This window comes from Cuculus canorus, chromosome 8 (genome assembly GCF_017976375.1).
Source record: "Cuculus canorus isolate bCucCan1 chromosome 8, bCucCan1.pri, whole genome shotgun sequence".
In the NCBI taxonomy this organism is placed as follows: domain Eukaryota; kingdom Metazoa; phylum Chordata; class Aves; order Cuculiformes; family Cuculidae; genus Cuculus; species Cuculus canorus.
In genome coordinates, this window is record NC_071408.1 from 21,387,224 (window position 1) to 21,402,777 (window position 15,554).

A 15,554-nucleotide genomic window follows, 5' to 3' on the forward strand; every position below is an offset into this window, starting at 1 on the left:
AAGTCTGCAGAAGAAACAGCATAGGCTTAAGCACTACGCCTTTAAATAATAAGCTCTTCTCTTCCATATGATTTTAATAACCCAGGCACATGTGTTGTAACCCCTTGATGCAGTACAATATGAATAACCAAATAAAATATCTCTCCAGATTTTAAGATTTACTGTTTGCAATGGGAAAAGGCCAACCAGATGACATCATTTTACTTCAAATGTGAAGTACTGCCAAGTTTGGTAATACTAAACTAGAGAAATTGATCCTCTATGTTTTTGCAGAAAAATGATTTTTGGCTTTGGTGGTGATTTTTTTCTCTTGTTATTTATGTAACTATAACATTCATGTTTAGCAAACTTGAATTTTACTTAAAACTAGAGCCAGAGTACCTTATCTTACTGGTTATTTGTTTTCAGCCATCCACTTAGATGAAAATAATTGATTTTGACAGTTTATGGGTTAAAAAGTCAATGGATTGTGTTGGATAATTCACAAAGAGCCAAATTCTAGCTCAGGCAAAACTGTACTTGGCTATGGTGGAGTCTGCCTGATGAGTATGTCAGGATCTTAGTCTCTGTCTGGAAGATGTTGCTTTGTTGGCCTCTAAGGAAGAAAAATCTACACGTATGTAGCAATAACACCCTTTTCATGTAAGACATCTGGATTTCTAGAAGTATAAAGCCACGATACTCCGCCAAGCATACTAAAGTAATAATACTACTATATTGCACTTACACGCCATGCCATCTTTCTTCAGGGACTCTGCATCTGCTCATCTTTCATGGATATTTCAAACACTCTCTTAAATGAGGTCCACTAAATTCTGTTCAGCCCACTGCAGAGCTAAATAGATCAAGTCCATGAGAGGTTAAGCCACTTGCCCAAGACTGCAAAGTGATTCACAGGCAGAGCTGAAACCAAAAACCACAAAGCTCTTTTTCCCACACCCCTGCACACCACTTCTTTCAGAGTGTTTGTTGATGATGTGAACAACAACAGTTGCAAAGTTTCGTCCTGCAGACAACTTCAGTGATTTTTTTTCTTTTTTTAAATCAAGTACTTACTAAAAATATTCTTGTATTCCTCTGCAAAAAAGGATTCTGAAATTTCATGTTACAGTAATGTTTGCAGACAAATCCATGCCCTTAGGGCCAGGAAAATGTTCTATTTTTTTACAGCATACATAAGTATATTTATTAAAGCAGCAATGTATACATGGAATTACGTTAAATCTATTTTCTTCAGAGAGGAAGCTCCAAGCTGTACAACTGTTATTATTCTCTAAAATGTGCAGCATGACACCCATGAAATGCACTTGGTTCACCAGTTACAACAGAACAGGTCTTATTTAAAGCTTGGTGCCATGACTGCTTCACAGTATAGCCTAGCAGAAATCAGGTCAAGTGTCCTGATTTATGTGTCATGTTCAGTCCTTAAATACCAATTCCCCATCCCTCCTGCCAATGTGTGGTACCGTGAGCTGCTCTACTGCAGCTGGTACTGGAATGTGTACACCAGGTCTTGCTGGTCTCTAAAGACCACAAGCAGTGCTACAGGGTGTTTTTTCTTGTTGACATCTGTTGCCAATGGGTAAATCCCCTCATGGTGGAAAAGAGATTCCTCAGTGTTGACGAAGGGTTGGTCTGAGGTGACCTCCTTCGGCAGGACCATGAACTCCATGCCATCATAAGGTGATGGTAAGTGCCTGGAGGATGTGGCATTGGGAAGAGTGCCTGGAGCATGCCTGCAGCCTGGGAGCAGCAGCAATAACCAGAGGACAAGGCCAGAATAAGCACAGGAACGGAGAAACTCCAAAGGGAAGTTTCAGTGGCCAAGGGCTGGTTGGAAATGGCACTTGGCCCTCTAAGCAAGAAAAGCCTTTCCATCTCTTTGATTCCTGGTGTACGGGGGAAAGCGGGACTTCATAGCTTCCCATGGAAGAAATGGCCCACACCACCACCGGGTCTGACTTCAGCCAGGCATTCCTCTTTCCACCAGCCAAACTGAGAAAGAAAAGAAGGGAGAGGAGGAAAAAAAAAGTGCTAAGCCCTGAATTTTGGCAAGCTGCTTCTGCCAAAAGAAGAAATGGTTGAAAGCCTCTCTGGTTACAGTGAAAACCACCATATGAACTGTGGGTGAGTTCAAACCTAGAAGGGTTTTGTAGGATCAGTAGTGAGAGGATTTCGGGTGGAGCAGTTTGCACACCTCATTAGGGACCAGTGTCTGGGCAGGAGTTGTGGCTGGTTTTAGTCACACATCTGGCACGGAGACACCCAGGGCAGCTGTGTGTGATGCAGCATCACTCTCTTAGATCCTCTCAACCTTAGAAGATGGTTTGCCTGAAGCTCATGACTCAGGGAGTTTGGAGTGGCCCAAAGAGCTTTCTGTTGTCAAAACCAGGCCTGAGGGAAAAGGTTCAGAGACGACCAGTTCTTGGGTATGGAAAGACGTACAAATATTTGCCACTGCTTATTTTAAAATGGACTTTTTTTACCCAGCTACACAAATATTCTCCACAGATTTTGTAGCAGTTGGAGATCTGGGATGGGAAAGCAGGAAGCCTCTGTTCCTCTACTCCTTGCTACACTCCTAGGTGCTCTGCTAGCTAAATTGTTGGTAGATACAGGAAACTGGCAAGCTCACTAACAGCCGCATGCTTTAACCAGAGAGTGTGAAAGCAATTATGTATTTCACAGCACACAGAATCTACTGTGGGCTTGGCAGAAATGTCTCCATGAGTTAAAATAATAAGGAACACAAAAAAGTCTGAATTTATACATCCAAATTAACTAGAACAAAATCCCAGAAAGTGGAAACTAAAGAATTAAAACACAGGCTTCTGCATTAAGAGACATCAGGGACACATTTCCCCCCAAAGCTTTATTCTTAATTTAGTGTGTGGAAGAAGGAGGGCACATTTGCAGACATGGCATTCAGTACTGGGAAAGTCCATGAGAGGTAAGAAGTGCCAATACACTCCCAGTGAGGGGGAGGTAAATGACCTACAATACTCAAAGGAAAGCACTGGCGCTTCCCAATAGCACATACTTTATTCTTCCTCCTTTTACCTGTACATGGACCACATATATCCCAGTGTCATCCATGAAAACCATGATGCTGCTTTCAAGTACCGCCCAAACCAAAACACAGCAGGGAAGATGATGGAAGGAAAGGCAGGACAACCCAGTATCCCAAGCCAAAGTCCTTATGCACCAAAATTCTGGATGTGTCACAAAAGAAGGGTAAATCTTAGGATAAATGAAGCAAAGACCACCATGGGAGGGTGTTCACAACCAAGAGGATGCTCCAAGCTACCACTGCACTTGTGCTTATGACAGCTTTCGGATTAATTTTATTTTACAAATAATCATGGCTGGTTGCCCGACTTTGAACTTTGGTCGGGTGGTGTTCTGCATTTCAGCAGAAGCCTTGTATTTAGTGGTGTCCAACTAAAACATGTAATGTGGTCAGAAATGTGTTTTCCCTGTTTTAAGAGGAGTGGCAGAAGGAAACTTGGAGGAGCTTCTGGTCCCTTTTTTCCCCTCTGTATTGAATGACTTGAGAAATTAACGTGAATCTGTTTCTATGTGAATGTATCCCTTTGGACTATTTTTGAAACAAATTATTTAGAGTTGTGAGAAGAATGGATTTTTTTTCAGATTTGGTTGCCAAACCAGAAAAATCAGGAAGAAGTTCACTTCAGATTGACTAATCTATTTTGTATGACTATAAGCGAATTATTCTGTTTCATTTTCACATTTGATTTATTATTTTCTTAGCTTTCAGAAAAGAATTTGAGGGTTTTTTTAATCAGGAAAAAAAAAAAAAAGCAGTCTCCAAATTGAACAGGGAAAAAAATATCTGTTTTTAAAAAGGCAAATAAAAGATATGAAAACTATTTCATATTCTCCCTGATTTGGAGGTGAAACTGTTTGAAAGTTGCCTGAACTAATTTGTCATCTCAGAAAAGTATTTGAGCAAGTTTTCTTTTCAGACAATACTCCAGTAGATTTCCAATAATCGTTCAATGTGAGGAGATGCATGGGATGATGTATCCCAGATAAATGTACCAGTTTAGAATTAACAAAATAATGCAAAACAATTTTTCAGCCTTGCCTCAACTAATGATGGCAAAATACTGAAACTGCACAACATTCAGGACTGGGTAGTAGACCTCCAGCAAAATTTAACCAGCTTGAGAAAAACACGACCCGAGTGCAAAACCCTCATGCAATACAATTTCCTTTTCAGGGCACACACAAATCAGATACAGATGCAGCAATGTCTCCTCGCCTTTCAGGTGTGGAGCTGTGATTGACTGCATCATCTTTTCATAGACCATCTTGATTGCAAAGAAGTCCAACACCTGAGCCTCAGCATGATCATCTAACACCATCTGCCTCTCTCATAGTTATTCCTGCTGTTTTCCATGAAGTGCATTTTGGAGAAATACGGGGAAAATGGTATATATCTTCCTAATATTCTTGAAATCAAATAACAATGTGCACTGAACTTCTACCAGCTTTACAAAGAAGGATTTCTTAGAGGTCCCTGACACAAGCTGTGACCCAGATGCCTCTTTTTTTTCTCTGAAGACATCATAGCCCACAATGGACTTTTCTCTGTCCTTCTTGTCAAAATACCTAGGAGAAAGAATGAGTACTCTTGACATTTTTAAGGTGCTAGAATAGGATCTGGGGAAGCAAGGCAGGATTTTGATGAAGCCCAGTCATTGCAACCCCATTCACCAGAGGACTGCATCTAAGTAATGAAAATATCAGAAACTTGTCTCCAAATTGTCTCCATTCATGCACCAGCATCCAGCCCTCTGTCAAAGTATTGATGTGCTGAAACATCATTTGCTTGTGTGAGGTTAGACTTAAATATTTCTAACACATTTTTCCTGTCGGCAGTTGCACACAGCCAGAAATGAATATCTAGAAAGTGTGCATGTGAAGAAAATAACCACAATTGGTATTAATTTGGAAGCGTTAGATTTGAGGGTCCATGAGATTAAACTTCCCTGCATGTATTTCAGTTGTGGCACCAAGTTAATGCAGCGTTTTGTGCAAGGTGTGTGAACTTGAAGGATTTGAACTAAGAATTACAACAACACTAAGACACCAAAACCCACATAAATAACTAAAAAAAAAAAAAAAAATCCTCCTCTTTTTCCACATTATTTCAGTATGTATTTTAATGGAATCTTGGATGAAATTCAGCTAATGGTTGGAAAGGTTTTGGGTGTTTTACTATCTTAACCATATGTCAGTACTGCAGTCTACCCCCATTAGATTTAGTGTGTCTACAAACCAGTAAAGAAATCTAATCAAGTGTGTCCAGAAAGGATGAACCCAGCAGTATGCAACCAACAGAATCCCTTTCCAGCTCCTTTTTCTGTTTTAACTTCCTGGTGTGCTAATATGATTATTGTCCATGGACATGGATTCTTTATTTTAGGGAGCGCTTATAGCGGATTGAAAACACATTCCTCATCTTCTCCCTGAGAAAATATTTATGCTTATTTTATGGTTGGATAGTTGCTCAAATGCCCATGCAGCACGTCTGAGGGGAGCTGGCATGTGAGAAGAGCAAGCCCAGCTGCTGGCGGAAAGTCACCCTGAGGGCAAGCTTGGCACTTCTCCCTGTAGCATTCTGGCAGAGTTCAGAGGAGCACCTGACAAAGAGCTCTCGTGCAAGCCTGCTGGATCAGCCAGGCAGCAGGGGCTGCAGCAGAGACTTGCGGGTGATGCTAGTGGTGCAAGGTGCTCTGGACACGCATGGCTGACCACCCATGTCCCACATGGTGGGGGTGGCTGGTACAACTGCTGCTTTGGCCATGGACGGTGCAAATAGGTACGCAGAGGACAGGGTGGGCAGCAGAAGTGCACAGTCCTCACCTCTTCCGACATGGCTTTCCAATTTTCAGAAGAAAAGGATCATCTTGATTTCTTGAGTCTTCTTGGAGGATCCTGGCACAGCTTTCCTTTGCTTTAACTCTCTGTTTCAATTTACAATAAATTAATATTGCTACTATTATTATTAAAATAACATCTGAGCAGCCCAGGGAGGCTATTTAAGAGGAGCTGGCGACATCCTGAATCTCACACAACCTTTCACCCTCACATCTGTGCATTTTCATCAGTCGAATTAAGAGTGAGTGGAAATACTCACACAATTACAAGCTTTTATGTATGAAATGACTGGTTGGATATCCATGTTACTGGGTCCTGTGCCAATTAGCTGAGGCATAGCAGAGTGGTTCCAGCTCATCCACACAGCATGCAGCACTTCATCGTCTCAGCCCTTCCCCTCTAACAAGGGGTTGTGATTTGGTTGCGTAGCTTGGTCTCCATTTGTAAACAGAACACATTGCAATGTGAAAATGTGGTTGTAATCTTCCCACATGATTTTGGGGGCACAGCATTTCACTCCTAAGCAAGGGAACTAGGGGAAATTTTTCTGGCAGGTCATGCGCATCCTTTAAACATCTCTGTGAGAAGCAGCTGAGTGATGACCTAGTGCTCCGAGCAGTGCTGTGCCCATCTGCCTTGGGATCGATGGCAAAGAGTCACTGGGTCAATGCACAGCATCCAAGTTTCCACTAAAACACATACTGCCTGCTTTGCTACGCCACACAGAGCAGCTGGCATCTGCATTGCAAAGGACCCCTTCCCAGCACTGCTTCTGTTCCTTCTGTACCAGAAATGTTGCAATAAAAAAAAACCCAAAATCCCTCACTAAAACCAAAAATCGACTGATCTTCTACACCTCCATTGGATCTATGCCCTCTAATTGCCCATCATTGCTACTGTTCATCTAATATTTCCTTATGCACACGGAGTCACATGGCTGTCAAGAACCTTAACGTTGTCATTGCTTGTCCTCAGACACACTGTCTGTAAGGATGACACCATCAGGATGCTCAAACTTGGCTGCTGAAAGTGCCAGAAAGGGCTCAGCTGTTCCTTGCACAGTGACCACTACATCACTAGAAAGTGTACCCTGAGACATGTTTCAGAGCAACTGCTTTACTCCAGGAGACAACAGAGCGCCTTCCGGTCTGCAAAGCACAATGCAATCCATCTGCTCTCTTAGACATCGCTTTGCTTCCTTTTGGAAGACATATTCCCCAATGTCTCCGTACTTGCCAAATACACTGTGGCTCATGTTCTTCCCAGGTACAGCAAAGTTGTGAATTCCCCACACATTACAGTGGTTCTCATATTTTGATGGTCTCCTGCTTCAGTAGCCTTAGAAGGGTTTGATGGATGTAGTTACTGATGAGTATAACAGATGTTTTGTTGGTTTTTTTTCCTATCAAACAATGATGCTATTTCTACAAAATAACACAATAAAAAAGTAAAATACTTAAAGTATCAGAGCACTAACTTGCAGCTTTAGCAGTGTGTGGTTTTCCCTTTAACCCACTAGGAGACAGAAAGAATAAAAATGTAAAGGAAACACAGGTAATACTGGCAGATGCGATGAACGAACCAGATCTTTGTCAATGGACTCTCCTCCTTCCACTTCAACTGTACAAAACAAAACTTGCACATGGTGGAGAGATTCCATGGGGTCTCTAATGAATTACTGGAGAGGAGCAAGCATAATTAAGGTGTGATGGCTTACTACTGCAGGGTAAGTGGTCAAGGTTCTTTAGGTGCTTGTTTCGCTTTACTCACTCTAAGGATTACCAGCTCAGCTTTTGACATTGGCATACGCTGCATCAGGTGAAACATGCTGTTTTCAGGTAAAGGAGCAGGTTGTGTGCTGGAGAAAGCTTTCCTCCTGATCAGTCCAAATTTTCCTGGAAGAAAGCATATCACTTTTTCAAAACCACAGAAAATGATATGAAGACACAGTGACATAACTCCAAGATGACTGAGGTGATAGCATATAATATGGCAAAATGAACAAGGTCTGAGATTTGGTAGGAATAAAATATAATAAAGCAATAAGTCTTGCTGTTCTTTGTGTACAACTATCTGAGTGATTATACAGGTGACAGAAGATGTATTGGTCTCTGCTAAACTGTGTCTCAAACAATGTGTGAGCCTGAAACAATACTGTTTGTTTAAATTTATAACACAAAAGTAGAATGAAGCTGCTCATGTTTCAGATGTCATTTTACTTGCTGTAAATAGGTTCCTTTGTTCTTCTCCTGCAGTCTTTCAATACCTTCACTCCACATAGGTCTAAAATAAGGAAACTTCAGATGGAACCTAATTTTAAGGTTCAATTTAATTGCTCCTGGGAGGCCCAGCTTGTGGTGATTTCTCAATTTTAACATCTTTGTTTTAGCATGAAACAAAGTTAAAATTGCATTTCCTATCAGAAGAGTTGCTGAAGCTGCCACATGGACATCAGGTCATGATGAGAGGAAGAGAAGAGACTTTGCCATCCCAGGAACATGAAGGGATACCATGATCTTGCAGCTAAGATGTGGTCTCTCCAATAAGATGTCTGAGCTTTCTTTCCTCTATTGGCTTTCCTCTGCAACTGGGAGGGGGGAAAAGCCCTCCTTTGAAAACTGTCTCAAGTTCCTTTTTCATCAGAGGAATGGATATGAAATTACAGGGCTTACCACTGAGAATAGATGTACATTTAAGCTCTCTCAAATAAGCAGTCATCTCAGGTTTCCAAAAGAATACAGATAGCTGAGCTTTGCTCTTTGAAAAGAGCCACATTTTCAAATAAAATTCCTTCAAATCCTCACCTTAACTAGCTGCTTATTTCCATGCTTAAAAACTCACACAAGGTTTCTCAGATAAACCAAGCAACTGAGTTATATTCCCAGGAAGAGAAAACGCTGTTATTGAACTATGTCTTGCCAAACACTGTCCAGTCTTGCAGTCTCTGGGCTAAATGAACAAGGATTTCCATGGAAAATGACCTAGGTTTCTTCTCTCCCTGAGCTTTCTGTAGAGCTGTCCATTAGAAGATGTAGTGCTGGGAAAACACTACAAAAAGAGTTCCCAGGAATACTCATTTTAATGCACTGTAACTGGTCTTATGCACTTTTAAAGTTTCTCTTTCCAGTAATGAACACATTTACTGACAAGAACAATTACAGAAGCAACAAATTAATGGAAAGAAATTCTATAACGCAAGTATTCATATTGGAAACTTGGCACTAAATTGTGTGCTCCTTTGATCATGAAATCGAGCCATATTACACTCTCCTGTAAGTCTAATGACTAATAAAAAAAAAAGATGGCATTTGAATATTGATAAGAAAAATTGACAGGTGATCAATTATTTGTGAAGATTTTTTTCCAACAATAAAGAAAGAGGATGATGTTCTTTGATTATTCAAAATAAGAAAAAAAAGGTAGGATTCAATGGTTGAATGATTTGATTAGTGTTATTTGTATCTGATGAAGAGACTTTCTAGGAGCAGCATGTATTGTGTATGCGCTCTGACACCAGCCCAGCTGAAAAGAAGCAGACACAAGCAACAGTGGGTGGCTATGCTGAATAGAAAGGCATGGGAATTTTAACCCACAGTGAATGCTGGTTATTCAACATTGTGCTATCAGACACATATGGAGAGCTCAGCTCCTTCTAGATAAGAACTTCTGCATTAGTCAGTGTGTCTGTATTGATTCAGGTGGAAAGATGGCTATTTATGGTTATCATAACTAATCATACAATAGGGAAAAATAAGATGCCACTAAACTAAGCGAAAAAGTCAGCAGTGGAATCCAATTACCATCATCATCATAAAGAATAAAACCAAAAACTTAACATCTTAGAAACACCTTTAAGGACAATGCAGACAATTTTGTTAATGTGGACACTGATGACTTCTCAAAAAAACCCAAACCCCATGCCCCCACTATAATTAAATTTGAACAGGGCTTTTTATTTTATTTATTATTTTAAATTTATTATTTTAAAATTTTAAATAAAATAAAATTTTAAGTAAAATAAATAATTTTACTGTTTTAAAATCTGTCCCATCTATGCAGTATAATTAAAAATCTGGCAAATCCCAAACTTAAACTAGCTCGGTTGTTGCAGAATATCAGTAATTTCTGAACTCAACTGGTTAACCTCTATTCCTGCAAGAGCAATAAGACACCTATTTGGGCTGATAGGAAACACCTAGGTTTTCTAATTTAAGTTTTCTTTTCCGCAGCCAGTCAGATATCTGCATTAAATCAAGGAGAGAAACTGGAGAAAAGAAAAAAAAGCCCAATACTTTCTGCAGTTAAAAATGCCGTGGCAACTTATCCAGGCAGATGGAAATCATCCATAGCAAAAATTGTTTGTTCACCAATTGCAAAATAAGAATCTGGCAACAAGTAACAGGGGGACGGATGTTCCTGACAAGTCTTCAGATACCATTAAACTCCTCAGTGGGAAGCATTACAGGCAGTTCAGCCACAGAAACGGTCCAGACCTCAGTTACAAATTCCAGCTAAAGCATAGCACACTTCTTGACTATATGTGAAGAGATGCTGAGGGAGAGCATTGGTTGAGAAGGAGGATGAGTAACTACTCACTAAACCAGTTTAATTTTCCTCCTTTTCCTATTTGAAAACTGATTCCCTTCAGACACAACAAACCAAAGAGAGGTTAAGCCTATTGATTTCAAAGGGTATGTGTACAAAGAGATAGCAAAGAACGTGTAACACTGACTCGTGATCTCCACTTCATACTCATAGAGAACTATTTTTCATGAAGGATTCATGAAACACGTTGAGATTTTTCAAGTGCTTCATTTTTTGCTCCAGACTGGAAAACTAGCTTTTCAAAAACTTATACCTGATCTGAAAATCTGCCAGTATTTTCTCTCTTAGCAGTTAAGCAGACACCTTTCTTCAGTACTTTTCTTCCACATCTTTCCTTTGACCTGGTGGCACACGGAATGGTGTGTAAAAACCCATGAAGCAAAAGGGAAAGAAAAAAACTTTTGTGTCCGACCAAAGGTATTATATGCCCATCTTTTATTTTCCGAGACTGACAAGAGAAACTGCAATTGTTTCTCTGCCGTTTGCTGTTCAGAATCTCCCCCCTGCACTCCCTAGTTGATCAGCAGAGCAAATCTCACAAACCTGGTTCCCAGTCATTTTTTGTAATGTAAAGCTGGGACTACCAGGTACTGCACACAAAGCCTTTAATCTTTTTACCTCCATCCAATGATTTAAAATTGTATTCAAGTGCTCTTAAAACGTCTTCTGTGGTACATATAGAAGGAAAGGACACATGCCTGAAGAAGAAATCATGTGTGATCCCTCTGCTTTCTATGAAGGGAATGGCATACACAATGCAGAAAGCCTATGCTTCGTTTACATACTACTTAATTTCCCCAGATTTCCCTAAGGTTACCTGGGACTTGAGTCATAAGTCTTTTACTTCCTGCATCTCCTCCGCCAGAGTATATTTTTCTCCAGAGTTTGGAGCTTTGCATCAGTGAGATCTTCAGAAGTGGAGTTAAATTCCCACTAAGAAACTAACAGCTAACAGGCTGATGTGGATGGCTACATTTCTTTTCAATATTTGGATAAACTCTGATTCAACTTACTTTTTTAGCATTTTTACAACATAATTATTTGGAAAACAGAACAATGTACATTACCAGGAACATCTGAAAATAGACACTGAGCAATAAGCACATTATAAGACTTGATTTCAAAAGAATGCATGCAGCAATTATTCCAGGCTGCATTAAATTACAAAAATTGAGAAAAGCTGTGACCTAGATATTTCTTCTCTTGAAATATTTTTCATTTCAAGCATCTACTTTTTTTTTTTTTTTCAGGGACTGTTTTGTAATGAAAGGAGTATTGTGATGTTGGTAAGGTTTTTATCTTTGCAAACCCATTATGCTCTATTAACAGGTTGCAGGGGATAGTTAAACGCAACAGAGACATATGTAATCCCAGCAGAGCAGACCAACAGACTTTGAAACAAAGACACCCTGCAAACCACTGGAAATTATACAAAACAGACAGGAGAGCTATTTAAGACAGGAAACCTGATATGGATCCAGCACTGGTATTGAAATGCTGAAAAATTCAAAGAGCAAAATTTGAGTATAAAATATTATCTGTGCAGGAGAGGATCAGCTACGAACTGAATTATATTAAAACACATTCTATGTTAAGGAAAAGTTCTGATATGCACCTTTTTTATAGGAAAAATAGTCACTATTCATAGATTCAGTACTTGAAAAGTAGTATTGTACACAATAAAGGAAGAAGAGCTCCGTATACTGAGAAATGAATGGATTTTTTAGTGTAATTGAGTGCTTTAGAAAGGTAGAAAAGACTTAAACAAAATTTACTGTCCTGTCAAGAGCTTCAAAATAGTGTGTAAAACTGAAAAAAAAAAGGCCAAACATAAGGATGTTGTAACTACTCTGACTTAGGATCTATACTGGCAGGGACACCTCCCACTGGATCCGGCTGCTCAACGCCCCATACAACCTGGCCTTGAACACTCCCAGGGATGAGGCATCCACAACCTGTTCCAGTGCCTTACCACCCTCCTTAAGTTTACCCTAAACCTGCCCCTCTCCATTTATAGCCCTTCCCCCTGGTCCTGTCACCACAAGCCTTTATAAAAAGTCCCTCTCCAGCTTTCCTGTAGCCCCTTCAGGTACTGGAAGGTCGCTACAAGTTCTCCTCGGAGCCTTCTCTTCCTCAGGCTGAACAAGCCCAACTCTCTCAGCCTGTCCTCCTATGGAAAGTGCTCCAGCCCCTTGATCATCTTTGTAGCCCTCCCCTGGACCCGTTCCAACAGTTCATATCCTTCTTATGTTGAAGATTCCAGAACTGGACACAATATTCCAGGTGGGGTCTGGAATGAGGAGTGGAGTAGAGAGGCAGAATCATCTCCGTCGACCTTCTGGCCATTATATGGTAAGTCATATTTTTTTCCTTTTAATCTATTCCTAAATATTGTTTAGCAACATAGGCCTAAGATCATCTGTGGAAATTGTACAGGACAAATGACCACTGACTTAAAGATTTCAGTAAATTGTAATTTACCGAAATGTTACTCATGTCTGCAATAAAATCAAGTACTTATCATCTATACACAAGTTGATTTACCTGAACTAGTTTGTCAAATATCATTAATAGATGTCTTATAAGTTCTCTTGCACCCTGTTAAAGCAGTTTTGCAAATCCTTAATTGCATCATCCTATCTCAAAAAGAATTTTCCCTGGGAGTCGATTGCCTTTTTGAAGTATTAAGTGGTAGAAACACTACTGCATGCATCACACCTAGCAGGATCAATGTACAGCAGAAATATTGCTTTATATTTTAGATGAAGGCATTCAGATGGGGGCTCTAACAGAGGCTTCAACCCAGGCAAGCAGCACTCCTTTTCCAGATCTAGAAGTGTTCTTAGGTGCTGCCTCCGTGAGTCAGGGCAGCCCACACTGCAGTTACTACACACCATGGCATGCAGTGATATAGAGAGCTTCTCCACCTGCCTCTTGGGCACGAGGAGAAGAATGTAAAAGAACTAATGCCTGAAGAATTAATCCCTAAACTGGATGCACTTATTTCTTCATAGCCTACCCCAGCCTTTATCAGTGACAGCAAGAGAAACTGGTTGCAAAGAGCAGATTACTGCAAGACACATTTATAATTTACACAAAAATTCAGCCTTTAAAAACACACCAGAAACCATGGATAAGAGGAGAAAGATGCCAATGGATCCAAGAGAAAGCATTGTTCTTGTGCCACCGAGACTACACCAGTGGTGGGAGGACATATGCAACTTGTTGAGCTACATGTGATTGTGACCTCTCTGTGGGAAATGGGAACGTGTTGCGATTTTCACTGGAAGAAAAAAAAAAATAATCATCCTATAGAGTTGATTTCTTAAGATCAGAAGATCCAAACCCTGTGCCCACAGCTCCCCCAGAGCTCAAGAACTGTAAGAAGGAAATATTTTCCTATATCCTGACTTTATCCATTCAAAATAGATTTTCAATATAAATATGTCCTACACGAACTGAAAGCATTTATATTTGGAAAAGCTATTCATGTATATTAAGTCAGACAAATGATTGAAATTTAACATTAAAAGTGCAACTCCACACCTTGTACCATTTATCGACAGGAAATTAGGAGCAATTAGATCTCTGTAAAACAAGGCAAAACCATGATTGCTGAAGGTCAGACTGCAGGAGAACCCTGCAGAAAGCTCAACAGCAGATATTCATTACAGGTATGCTTCTTCACACTTATATCATACATATGGTTTCGGTGACAATCAGGTAAAATGGATGCAAACAGATCTCCCCCACAAGTTGTAACACATTCAACAATCATGTTTATTCTGTCATAAACAAGCAGAAATGTTGCACAGAGCAGACAGCCTCTGGTCTTTTATGGGCATTATTGTGCTCTGGAAACAGGACTGGCAAAGATTGCTTGCAAGTACAGAAATGAAAGAGAGAGAATTAATTTTCTGTAACTCGCCATGTGTATTTCTTGAGTTTTAATACTTTCACATTCACAAAGTTCACAATGAAACACCTTGTGTAAATATTGCAAGCCCATATCTGGAATTCTTGCAATGAGCTATTAGCAGATAAACTCTTGCCTGTTACTTTGCGTAAATTGCTAACTTGAAAAACACACACACACACACAAATACCCCCAGTTAGATCTCATGATTTCTTTTCTTCAAAATGTACTGAAATTATGATTCCTAATAAGTACATGTATGTTAGGTTAGAAATGAGGAACCATTCCTGAAAACATTATGTCAAACTCAAGCCAGTTTTGCATAAAGCTTCATTCCAATTCTGAGGCTTTAAAGTTTTTACATATGCATACATATATATAAAATATATTAGATAAATCGACAGACAGATAGAGGTTTTTTTTCTTCTAACTTTCAGTTCTGGCTAGCACTAGAACCAAACATGCCATAATACAGCAAAGAGGACTATTCTCTTGATACTGCTAGCTGTGGCCAGAAGAAATTGTGCCTGAAATTGCATGAGAAAATGTCAAGACAAATGAGCTCAGCTATGAATGTTTGGATGCTTATTTAAAGGGAAGTGACCCCAAACTGCAAAGCACTGGATGTTCACTCGTTACTAATTTCTAATAGTCACTCTGAGGCACGGTGAAATAGCCAAGAAAGGGTTATGGATGCACAGAGGATTTAAGAGGCAAAGGAGGAAAGGAAAAGTGTCTGGAGTTTGTAGCCCATACTCGTTGGAGAAATTGGTTTTCTTCAGTGCTGCACAGGAGCTTTGATGTTTGAACAATACCCTGTGCAGAGAGCGATGGCAGCTATTGGAATGGCATGGTGTCCTTGAAGGCAAATCAATAGCCAGTGTTGTGGCCCTGCTTCTCCTCTGTGCACAGAGAGGGGACATTTGTGGAGGAGGAGGTAGAAAAAGTCTCCCTCCATCTCCTACAGGCTAGACAGGAAAATTCCTCTCCTTCTCCTCTGCTACCCACTTGCCTCTGATGCACTTTGTCCACTATGTGTTGGGCCTGCTCCACGCAGCCTTGAATGAGGTTGAAGGGGTGGAAACAGACATTAATTCCTTTTAAAAAAGCTTATTTTGGGGGCTGA

At 40.1% G+C, this 15,554-nt stretch overlaps 1 long non-coding RNA gene across 1 annotated transcript in view; it reads right to left on the minus strand.

The window, feature by feature from the left end:
* Nucleotides 1-15,554, minus strand: part of LOC128852836 (uncharacterized) — a 345,800-nt gene that overhangs the window by 45,293 nt on the left and 284,953 nt on the right. The window contains exon 3 of the long non-coding RNA XR_008450889.1: nt 7,678-7,802. This is a non-coding gene — a long non-coding RNA (uncharacterized LOC128852836). The remainder of the gene's footprint in view (nt 1-7,677; nt 7,803-15,554) is intronic.